The sequence below is a fragment of the Mercenaria mercenaria genome, chromosome 1 (genome assembly GCF_021730395.1).
Source record: "Mercenaria mercenaria strain notata chromosome 1, MADL_Memer_1, whole genome shotgun sequence".
Classification (NCBI taxonomy): Eukaryota; Metazoa; Mollusca; class Bivalvia; order Venerida; family Veneridae; genus Mercenaria; species Mercenaria mercenaria.
The window spans coordinates 96,743,489-96,757,101 of NC_069361.1; the positions used below are offsets into that span (position 1 = coordinate 96,743,489).

Here is a 13,613-nt window from a genome sequence, read left to right on the forward strand (position 1 = left end):
GTTTAATGAAGATCCATGCATCCAGCAGTTCATGCGGAAGTCATTTAGGGTATTTCGATTCTTAGCTCTGGTGACCCCTAAAAGGGGCCATTGTCAAAATTAAAGTGCCCCCATTTGAATATAGTTTGGACAGGACCTTATAATAATTTTACAGACCAATTTTGATGAAGAACCATCAATTAGTTCATAAGAAAAACTGAAGTGTTTTTAAAGGGCCTATGTGAACCCATTGAACAAATTTTCATAGGTCAATGCTACTGACCAAGTTTGGTGTAATTCTGACCAGAGTAGTTTTAGAGAAGAAGATGCTTGTGTATGTAACAAAAAATGTTTGTAAAACATGTATGCCCAAAATTATGGGTTGTCGCATTTTTAGTCCCGTGATCACTATGACCTTGATCCAGTATCGGGCCTCCGTGGATGTAATCTGACTTAAACACCATCGATGTGGTTGAACCCATTGGGGCTAAATTCTTCAGTGAGGAGCTCAGCTGGCTACGGAAGGTCGTGGTTCTACCAGGTCCGCTGTATGAAATAGTGCACGGAGGACTGGCTTTCCCAAAATGAAACCATATGACCTAAAATTTGGGTGCGAGTTAAACCACATAAATAAATTGATCCAGTATCCCCTGAAACTGCAAAAATGTTGACAACGGATGCAGGACGACGGACGATGTGGGACGGACGCTGGACTACCACCTATACTAATAGTTCACTCTGAACAAAGTCAATTATGCCCCCTTCGAAGGAAAGTATATTGTTTTGCTGATTTGGCCGGAAGGTCTGTCAATCCGTTGTTCCTTAGACCAATCGGTTTCCTGATGATAACTCAATAACGCTTGGGCCTAGGATCATGGAAGTTGATAGGGATGTTGGTCATGACTAGCAGATGATCCCTATCAATACTGAGATCAGTAGGTCAGAGGTCAAGGTCACAGTGAGCGGGAACAGTTAAACCGTTTCCGGACGAGTACTTGAGAACGTTTGGGCCTAGGATAACGAAACTTAACAGGGAGGTTGATCATGACCAACAAATGACCCCTATTCATTTTGAGATTAGTAGGTCAAAAGCCAAGGTCACAGCGACTCGGAACACTTAAACCGTTTCCGGACTATGACGTGAAATATAAGAGGGTCATTGACCCTAACGCGATCACCTGTGCACAAGGCTTCAAGTGTGTTTGTATAACGTAATGGTACAAGACTAACTACAGAGTTAGGTTTCTACTATGTGCGCCTATATTATATACATGTCACACACACTTTTGAACCTAGGACATTATTTTAAACAATTACGGTAGACAGTACAACTCTGATATCACATGCCAAATATCAAGGCTCTAGCTATTATTGATTCAGAGATGTAGAATATCAAAATATCTTATATATAAGCCTATCATAAGTACATGTCACACACAGGGGCGTGGCCATTTTTGATCTTAGGGCAAAAATTTGGACAAATATGGTAGAGAGTCAAACCCTTATATCACATGCCAAATATCAACGCTCTAGGAAAAGGATTTTTGAAGTCTGGGAAAACCTCTTTTTAACTAAAAAAGACCCATATGTTCAATGAACCGGAACCGTTTGAACAATTTTGAGAGAGGGCTACCCACAGATCAAAATCTATTCAATGGTTTTAGAGATTTTGTTTAAAGAAACTGTTGTTGAAAAGTGACCACGTCCTCTGGCGGCATTTTTACGAATTATTAAAAACCGAACAATATTTGTAGGTCACAGAAGGACAATTTGTCTGAAATTATTTTAACTTTTCCCCTGCTATATTTTATAATGAACTTGTCCATCTTTCTTTTTGGACAGTACCATTAACTATTAAAAGTGGTGCATACCAAAAATGACACTGACTGAATGGCGAATTATTGCAGGTCATGATGGGAATGCAGGGATGGGCAGACTGATCATGATCTGCACTGGTCGCAAAGGCATAATCAAACATGCCCAGCATGATAAGGATTAGAATCGGGCTAACAGTTTTATACAAGAAGATTTTCACATATAGGGAAAAGTAACCACGACCCCGGCAGCCATGTTTTTAACTAATCGGAATAATTTGAACAATCTTGGTAGAGGGCCACACAAGGACCATTTGTGTAAAATTATTTTAAAATCGGGCTAGCAGTTCCACACAAGAAGATTTTTAAAGTTTCCACTATATACATGTAGGGAAAAGTGACCACGTCCTCTTGCGGCCATGTGTTTTGACGAGTCAAAATAATTTGAACATTCTTGGTAGAGGGTCACACAAGGACCATTTGTGTACAAATTACTTTACAATCGAACAAGATTAAAATTCCACTACATACATATCGGGAAAAGTGACCACGCCCCCTGGCGGCCATGTTTTTTGACAAATCGGTATAATTTGAATAATCTTGGTAGAGGGTGACAGAAGGACCCGTGTGAAATTATTTCAAAATCGGACCACCCGTTTAAGAGGAGATGCCGTTTGAAGATTTTTCTATTTCTAGCAAAGTGACAAGGTGAGCTTTTGTGATCGCGCAGCGTCCGTCGTCCGTGCGTGTGTAAACTTTTGCTTGTGACCATTCTAGAGGTCACATTTTTCATGGGATCTTTATGAAAGTTGGTTAGAATGTTTATCTTGATGATATCTAGGTCAAGTTCGAAAATTGGTCATGTGCGTTCCAAAACTAGGTCAGTAGGTCTAAAAATAGAAAATCCTTGTGACCTCCTTAGAGGACATATTTTTCAATGGATTTTCATGAAAATTGGACAGAATGTTCATCTTGATGATATCTAGGTCAAGTTTGAAACTGGTTCACGTGCGGTCCAAACCTAGGTCAGTAGGTCTAAAAATAGAAAATCCTTGTGACCTCCCTAGAGGCCATATTTTTCAATGGATCTTCATGAAAATTGGAAAGAGTGTTCAACTTGATGATACCTAGGTCAAGTTCAAAACTGGGTCAACTGCGGTGAAAAACTAGGTCAGTAGGTCTAAAAATAGAGAAACATTGTGACCTCTCTAGAGTCTATACTTTTCAATGGATCTTCATGAAAATTAGTCAGAATATTCACCTTGATGATATCTAGTTCAAGTTCGAAACTGGGTCACGTGCCATCAAAAACTAGGTCATTAGGTCAAATAAAAGAAAAACCTTGTGACCTTTCTAGAAGAGATATTTATCAAGGGATATATATGAAAGTTGGTCCGAATATTCATCTTGATAATATCTAGGTCTAGTTTGAAATTGGGTCATCTGCGGTCAAAAACTAGGTGAGTAGGTCTAAAAATAGAAAAACCTTGTGACCTCCCTAGAGGCCATATTTCTCAATGGATCTTCAAGAAAATTGGTCAGAATGTTCATCTTGATGATATGTAGGTCAAGTTCGAAACTGGGTCAAATGCGATCAAAAACTAGGTAAGTAGGTCTAAAAATAGAAAAACCTTGTGACCTCTCTAGAGGCCATATTTTTTTATGAGATATTCATGAAAATTGGTCAGAATGTTCAGCTTGATGATATCTAGGTCAAGTTCGAACCTGGGTCAACTGTGGTCAAAAACTAGGTCAGTAGGTCTAGAAATAGAAACACGTCATCACGTTTGATTAAGATCAAATCATAAAAGAAGCTGCTATTGTGCAGACAAGGTCAAAATAGCTTATTCTGGCCCTTTCAGGGGCCATTACTCTAGAACCCATAATGGAATCTGGCCAGTTCAAGAAAGGAACCAAGATCTTATCGTGATACAAGTTGTGTGCAAGTGTTGTAAAAATCAAATCATAAATAAAGCTGCTATTGTGCAGACAAGGTCAAAATAGCTAATTTTGGCCCTTTCAGGGGCCATAACTCTGGAACCCATTACGGGATCTGGCCGATTAAAGAAAGGTACCAAGATCGTATGGTGACAAAATTTTGTGCAAGTTTGGTTAAATTCAGGTCATAAATGAAGCTGTTATTGTGCAGACATGGTCAAAACATCTAATTATGGCCCTTTCAGGGGCCAAAGGAACCAAGATCTTATGGTGACACAAGTTGTGTGTAAGTTTTGTAAAACTAAAATTATAAAGCTGCTATTTTGCAGACAAGGTCAAAATAGCTAATTCTGGCCCTTTCAGGGGCCATAACTCTGGAACCCTTTATGGGATCTGCCTGGTTCAAGAAAGGAACCGAGATCTTATGGTGACACAAGTTTTGTGTAAGTTTGATTAAATTCAAATCATAAATGTCAGTTGCCATTGTGCAGACAAGGCCAAAATAGATAATTCTGGCTCTTTCAGGGGCCATCACTCTGGAACCCATAATTGAATCTGGCCAGTTCAAGAAAGGAACCAAGATATTATGGTGATACAAGTTGTGTGCAAGTTTGGTCAAAATAAAATCATAAATGAAGCTGCTATTGTGCAGACAAGGTCATAATAGCTAATTCTTGCCGTTTCAGGGGCCATAACTCTGGAACCCATAATGGAATCTGGCCAGTTCAAGAAAGTAACCAAGATCTTATGGTGATTCAGGTTGTGTGCAAGTTTGGTTAAAATAAAATCATAAATGAAATCACTATCATGCAGACAAGAAATTGTTGACGGACGCACGCACGGACGACGGACGATCACATCAGCTCACCTTAGCTAAAAACACACTCCAGATAATAACTCAAGAATGCTTTGGCCCAGTATCTCCAAACTTGACATGGAGTTCGAGGGTCACTATTTTGCTGATGCTGTCAGATTGCCTATCCATAGACCAAAGAGTGTTCAGATGGTAACTTTTTTTGCTGATGTCGGCCGGTCGGTCTGTCTGTCGGTCGGTCCGTAGACCAATCGCTTCTTAAGATCATTGAATGATGATAGGAAGGTTGGTCATGAGCAGCAGATGACCCCTACTGTAAAATCATTTTATTTCGTGTGCATGGAATTTCGTGGTTTTGTTCAAAACGGCAGTTTCGTGGGGATATGAATTCGTGGATTGACTCAACCACGAAAATTAGTCCCCCACGAATATTAATGATTTTACAGTATTGATTTTGAGATCAGTAGGTCAAAGGAAGGTCACAGTGACCCTAAACAGTTTAACCATTTCCGGACGATAACTTGTTTGTTGGTTTGCATTTTTCCTTCATGTTGGCTTTTTACTTGCAGGTAGGCATCTTACCTGTAGGTTGGCTCCTTACTTGCAAGGTGACTTATTACCTGCTGGTTTTTATTGAACCCTATTGTTTTGGGGGTTAGTAGGCGAAGGTCACAGGTCGGATGGTTGAAAACGGTTTCTGCCCAATAACTAAAATGACCTAGAACCTTCAAACTTGATAGCATGATTGGGTTTAAGAAGTAGATGACCAACATTGTTTTGGTCAAAGATACCGGTCTCAGGGACCTGAACCTTGAAAACTTGAGAACCACTCAACACAGAACCTTCACACTCAATAGCATTATTGGACTTCTGAAGTTGATGACCCCTAATATTTTGGAGGTTAGTTTAAACAATATTTTATTATTTTTTAAGCAACATACACATAACATGTACAACAAATTTCTACATGTCAAATACATGGATTGGAAAACAAGCTGATAGCTTATGTAAATTCCTTTCCAACCTTTCCTCCATTTTGGAGGTTAGTAGGCAAGGTCATAGTGTTCAAGTGTTCAACTGGAAATGGAACAATCTATCATTGGGGGGTGGGGGCTGCATACGTGTTTTACAAACATCTCGTTATCATCAGAAATTGCAAGGGTTTCAGGTGTCTGCTGTAATTAATGTTTAGTAGTGTCATTGATCTTCATGCTATTTTTTTTAAAGTTTTTAGATCACAAAAAGTCTTTGTACATTATTTAAGTAAATTTATAAATATGAAATATTACTTTGTCCAGCAGAAGATATTTCAATATAAGCATGATAAGGTGTTTATTGAGAAACGGAAAGTTTTACTTCATTGGCAGGAAAATGATCAAAGTTACCCAATCCTTACAAAATTGGCAACAGGCAACATCTGTCCTATAGAAAGATTATAAATAGCTGAACGGCATAACCTTCCTGAAACTTTTGGTCATGATCAAAAGCAGTTCGGCTAAATTGACATAATATTACATGAAACAGATTCTGTAAATAATATTCTGTAACAGACTGGATTGAAATGTTACATAGGAAATCATCTTTCTGCATTAAGTTTATCAGTACATGTATAAAATATTTTCATTGATGTAAATTGTAAAACTGTTGTTTTGTTTTTGTAATTGTTAATAATTCTGTAAAGGAAATTTCACAGCTGGGTGTATTCTTTTATTTGATTTAAAAGTAAATAATTGAATGTAATCATCATGTAATAAAGATTACTTTAGCAAAAGTAATCTTAAGTATTCATAGCACATCCAAATGAAAATAATTAATCATCGATTACATGAATTTGACCCGTGTTATCGGTAAATGATCAATAATAGTCGGCATTAAATCTTCCGCATTGAGCGTACGCACGCATTGAATGTACGCTATTAAACCTATGTTAAACCTAACCCTAACCTTAAGTCAGTATATTATACACTCAATACGTGCGTACATCCAATAGGGGCGATTTATTGTTGGCGATCAATAACACATGACAGTAATTGATCACCATGTCTGTACGATACTAACACCTTACCCTGGTCATTTGCATGAGCTTGATATACTGATAAGAGACGGACACAGCGTGATCACAATAGCTCACCATGAGCGCTTTGTGCTCAGATGAGCTAAAAATCGGTCTAACAGTTTCATACAAGAAAATTTCCACTATATATACATACAGGGAAAAGTTACCACGCCCTCTGGCGGCCATGTTTTTGACGAATCAGAAAAAAAATTGAACATTTTTTGTAAAAGGTTACACAAGGACAATTTGTGTGAAATCATTTTAAAATCGGGCCAGCAGTTTCATACAAGAAGATTTTTATGTTTACACTCTATATATTTAGGGAAAAGCGACCACGACCCCTGGCGGCCATGTGTTTGTTGGATCGGAGTAATCTGTACATGCTTGGTAGGTCTTACAAGGTCAATTTGTGTGAAATTATTTTCAAATCGGGCAAGCAGTTTCACACAAGGTTTGTAAATTTTCCGCTATAAATATAAAGGGAAAACGACCACGCCCTCTGGTGGCCGAGTTTTTAAATGAATCGAAATAGTCTGAACAACCTTCGTAGAGGGTCACACAAGGACCATTTATTATGTGTAAGAATATTTTTAAATTTTCCACTCTGTATATAGGGGAAAGGGACCATGTCCCCTGGCGGCCACGAATTTTGACGAATCGAAATAACCTGAACAATCTTGGTAGAAGGTTACACAAGGTCCGTATGTGTGGAATATTTTGAAAATCGGACCGGAGGGAATGTCGTTTGAAGATTTTTCTATTTTCAGCTCTGGCAGCCCATATGTGCAACTAACAACTTTAGAAGAAGACCACCAAAGTTACATCAACTTACATCAAATGGTTTCAAACGAGATGTTGTTCGAGGAAGTGTGGATGGATGGGATGTAAGCCGGACGGTAAGCAATCATAATATCTCACCCCAAAAGAGCGCGCCAAGCGGGACAATTTACACCCGAAGGATTATATCAGAGGAGGACCTTTAATATTTTTAAGTTATGCTCATGGAAACGAAAAAAATGACCAGATTTGACCTTGACCTTCCACCCTGGTTTATGCACTGCATATCGTTTCATCGCCGCCTATTTCATCCAAATGAAGCCAACAATAGCTTAAGGTATTAGACCCATAATAGTGTATCTCATAGAGTATCCAGTTCCTACCATAAACCTAATTTGACTTAAAATTTTTAGGTGGGCATAGGTTCAAGCCCCACTGTGACCAATCCCCTGCCCCCCCCCTCCCTCCTTATATTCCTTTTTTATAATAAGTTTTTACTTTTTTCAACACTTACTATTTGTACAACAAGAGCTGTCCATAAGACAGCCAAGCTCGACTATTCGAAATATTGTCACAGAAGCAGGAAATTATTACCCAAAATGTTAAATATCAAAAGAGTTTTAAGTTCGAAAGGGGAAATAATTTGACCAAAATATATATCAGAGTTATGGGACTTGGTGCTATCAACTAGTTTTATAACCCCGAAGAAACATATTAAGTTTCAATTCAATATCTGCATTAGTTTTGGGGATAGTAACTTGCATGTAAAACTTAAACCAGAATTTTCTAAGTCCAAAAGGGGGCATAATTTGCTCAAAATACATGTTAAGAGTTATGGAACTTGACCAAGTGAGGTTGGTAATTGACCTAGAAAAAGAATAAATAAGTTTCAAAGCTATATGCCTTTTGGTAATAGCTGTATGTACTTGCACGCAAAACTTTAACCAGGATTTTCTAAGTCCAAAAGGGGGCATAATTTGCCCAAAATACATGTCAGAGTTATAGGACTTGGTGCTATCAACCAGTTTTATAACCCCGAAGACACATGTGAAGTTTCAATTTAATATCTGTAGTAGTTTTGGAGATAGTTACTTGCATGTAAAACTTTAACCAGGATTTTCTAAGTCCAAAAGAGGGCATAATTTGGCCAAAATACATGTCAGAGTTATGGGACTCGACCCAGTGAGGTAGGTAATTGATCTAAAAAAAGAAAAAATAAGTTTCAAATCTATATGCCTTTTAGTAATAGCTGTATGTACTTGCACGCAAAACTTTAACTAGAATTTTCTAAGTCAAAAAGGGGGCATAATTTGGCCAAAATAAAAGTCAGAGTTATGGGACTTGGTGCTATCAACTAGTTTCATAACCCCGAAGACACATGTGAAGTTTCAATTCAATATCTGCATTAGTTTTGGAGATAGTAACTTGCATGTAAAACTTTAACCAGAATTTTCTAAGTCCAAAAGGGGGCATAATTTGGCCAAAATACATGTCAGAGTTATGGGACTTGACCCAGTGAGGTAGGTAATTGATCTAGAAAAAGAAAAAATAAGTTTTAAATCTATATGCCTTTTAGTAATAGCTGTATGTACTTGCACGCAAAACTTTAACCAGAATTTTCCAAGTCCAAAAGGGGGCATAATTTGGCCAAAATAAAGGTCAGAGTTATGGGACTTGGTGCTATCAACTAGTTTCATAACCCCGAAGACACATGTGAAGTTTCAATTCAATATCTGCATTAGTTCTGGAGATAGTAACTTGCATGTAAAACTTTAACCAGCATTTTCTAAGTCCAAAAGGGGGCATAATTTGGCCAAAATACATGTCAGAGTTATGGGATTTGACCCAGTGAGGTAGGTAATTGATCTAGAAAAAGAAAAAATAAGTTTTAAATCTATATGCCTTTTAGTAATAGCTGTATGTACTTGCACGCAAAACTTTAACCAGAATTTTCTAAGTCCAAAAGGGGGCATAATTTGGCCAAAATGAAGGTCAGAGTTATGGGACTTGGTGCTATCAACTAGTTTTATAACCCCGAAGACACATGTGAAATTTCAATTCAATATCTGCATTAGTTTTGGAGATAGTAACTTGCATGTAAAACTTTAACCAGAATTTTCTAAGTCCAAAAGGGGGCATAATTTGCTCAAAATACATGTTAGAGTTATGGAACTTGACCCAGTGAGGTTGGTAATTGACCTAGAAAAAGAATAAATAAGTTTCAAAGCTATATGCCTTTAAATGATAGCTGTATGTACTTGCATGCAAAAACTTAACCAAGGTGTGACGCAGACGCCGACGCCGACGCTAGGGTGAGTAGAATAGCTAGACTATTCTTCGAATAGTCGAGCTAAAAATGGATATTTCTATTTGATAAGGTTTTAGGTTTTACTTCTATCCCAAGTTTATTTTTGAATGAAGTGAGCAAACTGTAGAATAGTCTCACATGACTCAAACTTAACTTTTCAATATTGGAGTTAGAATTCTGTCTCAATGAGGCACGATAGAAAAAAAACATTGACAGTTTTATTTTTTGCTCTGTAATTGTTTACCAATAGTATGACGCCGCTTTCATTGAAATTAATAGTATAATGAATTCTCTGCAAACGTTTTGGACAGTGGCCATCACTTTGAAATTTGTCTCTACTTAAGTTTGAAGAAATATCATAAAATATACAAAATTTATAAAAAACGGCACGGAAAATGTTGCGATGCTCTAGTGCGAAACAAGGTCAACTTTAAGAATATACCAAGCGAATGCCATTTTTAAAAATTACTGTTAGGGGTCTAATTCCTTAAGTGTCTATCAAATGGATTTAGTAATAACAGAGATCCAGTGTATCAAAACATTAAATAAGTATAAAAGGGACATAACTTATTGAAAACTTCTGCAAATGTAATGCACCATGTCTCACAATATGTGCCTTATAATGTGGAACAACTATTTGAAGGTTTGAATCAAATATATTTGGTAAGATCCGAGATAGAGCAAAAGTGCATCACAACTTGAACCGGAAATTCTATTAGTAAAACGGGTATGACTCATAACGTATTTGTGCCATCATTATGTGGGTGATGATGTGGAACAATCATGTTAAGTTTAAATAAATCATTTAAGTAACAACAGAGATATGGTGAAAAAACATCAAAATTAAACTGATTTTTAAGTAAAAAGGGGACATGATTCATGAAATATTTGCACCAGATTTATTGACCTTGTGTCATATGGTGAGGATGATGATGTGGAAGAATTAAATTACATTTAAAAAAATTCATTAAGTAATAACAAAGATATAGTAAAAGTGTATCATATTCAACCAAAAATTCTAAGCGAAAAGGGAGCATTATTAATAAAATATTGGTACAAGTGTTACGACCCTTGTGTCATATGATGTGGATTATGATGTCGTCGACCATTCTAAGTTTGAATCAAATCATTTCGGTAATAACAGAGATAGAGTGAAAGTGGATCAAAACTTTAACCTGAAATTTTAAGTAAAATGGGGGATAACTCATAAAATACAGGTGTCGTTATGGCCCTTGTGTCAAATAATATAGGTGATGATACAAGTGACAGACAAAGTTTGGTTATTATCCATCGAGCATTTCATGGGTTGTTTTAGCTCTTGCAACTCGTAAATCAGGAAGCTGAACTGATATTATCTTTCAAGTGATTCATGAGAAGAGTTATTTTAAGTTCTTTTTTTTTCTATTTCAAGCTCTTGCAGCCCCTTAAAGTTATTTGTTCTATTTCTATTTTTAGTTCTTGCAGCCCCCCAAAATCAATCAAGAAAAGCCGTAAACAAACCTGAGAAAAGATCTCATTTGGATGCTACAGAAAAAGGTTGTTTAAGATCAATCAAGTGGTGCAAGAGGATATGTGGTTTCCAAGTATTTCAATTTAAGGTTCTTGTGGTCACCACAATCATTCAAATGGAACCATCTGAATAGATCTGATAGAGGAATTTATAAGGATGTTAAAAACCAAGCTTGATGATGATCCATCAAGCAGTTCATGAGACAAGAGGACCATGAATGCCCTATATCGCTCACCTGAGTTGCTTGCTTGAAAGAATTTCTCTGCTAAAGCTTCAAAAACAAAAAAACTAGGTAAGTAGGTCATGGCAAAGAATTATTGAAGATAACTATTGAAATCTGTTACATATGATACAGGTCACCCACATCTCTCTGCTGTAGCTTCAAAAACAAGAAAGTAGGTCAATAGGTCAGGGTTAAGAATATTAAAGATGAGTATTAAAATCAGTATCATAAATTTTACATGTGGTCCAAATTACTATGCTGTACCTTAAAAAACAAAAAAGTAGGTCAGTATGTCAAGATTAAGACTATTCAAGATGAGTTTTGGAAACCTGTATCAAAATTTATATAAGTGGTCCACATTTCTATGCTGTACCTTCGAAAACAAAAAAGTAGGTCAGTAGATCTCGATGAAAACTATTCAAGATGAGTATTGAAATATGTAACAAATAATTTTATACATGTGGTCCAAATTTCTTTGCTGTAACTTCAAAAACAAGAACGTAGGCCAGTAGGTCAAGATAATGACTATTCAAGATGAGTATAGAAATCTGTATCAAACATCATACATGTGGTCAAAATTTCTTTGCTGTAGCTTCAAAAACAAGAAAGTAGGTCAGTCGGTCTTGGTTAAGAGTATTTAAGATGAGTATTGATATCTTTATCAAAAGTTAAAAACGTGGTCCAAGTTTCTATGCTTACCTTCAAAAACAAGAAAGTAGGTCAGTAAGTCTTGATAAAGACTATTCAAGATGAGTATTGAAATCTGTATCAAAAATGTATGTGGTCCAGTTTTCTGTGCTTTAACTTCAAAAACAAAAAAGTAGGTCAGTAGGTCAAGATTAAGACTATTCAAGATGACTATTGGAATCTGTATCAAACATACTTGTGGTCCAAATTTATTTGCCATTGCTTCAAAAACAAAAAAGTTTATGTAAAACAAAGTGAGTGAGTTGGGTTTTACGGCGAATCGACACAAAATGGTCATATATCGCCGAGGATGTAAAAAAAAGGACAACCCGGACGTGGCCTATATTGACCCCAGGGTCATGATTTGAACAGTCTTGATAGAGTTCCTCTAGAGCATGCCACAAACCAAATACTTAAGGTCTTGGCCTTATGGTTTCAGAAAAGAAATGTTTAAACGTTTTTCCTTATACAAGTCAATGTAAAAACTGTTAACCCCAGGGCGCAGTCAATTTTGTCCCCAGGGTCTGATTTGAACAAACTTGATAGCTGACCAGTAAACAATACTAAGTACCAAATATCTAAAGTCTGGGCCTTATGGTTTTGAACAAGAAGAGTTTTAAAGATTTTCCATATATAAGTCAATGCAAAAAGGGACCCTCCGGGCGTGGAATACATTGACCCCAATGTCATGATTTGAACAATCTTGGTAGAGAACCACTAGAGCATGCCACATACTAAATATCTAAGCTCTGGGCCTAATGGTGTATGACAAGAATTAAAAGTTTTCCCTATACAAGTCTTATTTAAACTATGTGCTCCCCACAGGGCGGGGCCAGTTTTAACCTCAGGGTAACAAGTGAATGAAGTATTTCCATGCAATACAAAGTCACCTAACTTTCTCTATTGTTATTTATAGTAACAACAAAGGGAATTTAATCCTATAAAAAAATTCTATATAATGCAAGTCCAACATAACTCTTTATCCGGTAAAGATAATTCAAAATACACCTAAACATTTGATGTAACATGCATGTTGTACCACAGACAAGTGGTCTCGATCTTTCCCCACTGCCGGAAATAAAAAAGATACAATATAAGCTATTTATAGTTAAACAAAGGTAAGTAATCTAAAACCAAGAGGGTCATGATGACCCTGAATCGCTCACCTGAGTAATATGAGCCACAAGATTCAAATGGCAAACTGATGCTAAAATATTAAGAAGGTAGGTCAGTAGGTCACATTCATGGTGACTGAAAGTCAGTTTTACGATCGGTGTGCAAAACTGTACACATCATCCAAATTTCAAGGCTGTATCTTAAACAAGAGGGCCATGAAGGCCCTGTATCGCTCACCTGACCTACTGACCTAAAGATCATCAAGATTAACATCCTGACCAAGTTTCATAAAGTATATGGTCATAAATGTGGCCTCTAAAATGTAAACTAGCTTTTCCTTTGATTTGACCTGGTGACCTAGTTTTTGACCCGACATGACCCAGATTCAAAC

The 13,613-nt window shown here is 36.8% G+C and overlaps 1 protein-coding gene across 5 annotated transcripts in view; it reads right to left on the bottom strand.

Moving 5' to 3' along the window:
• LOC123529524 (uncharacterized) overlaps positions 1 to 13,613 on the bottom strand; it is a 29,233-nt gene that overhangs the window by 1,406 nt on the left and 14,214 nt on the right. The window lies entirely within an intron of this gene.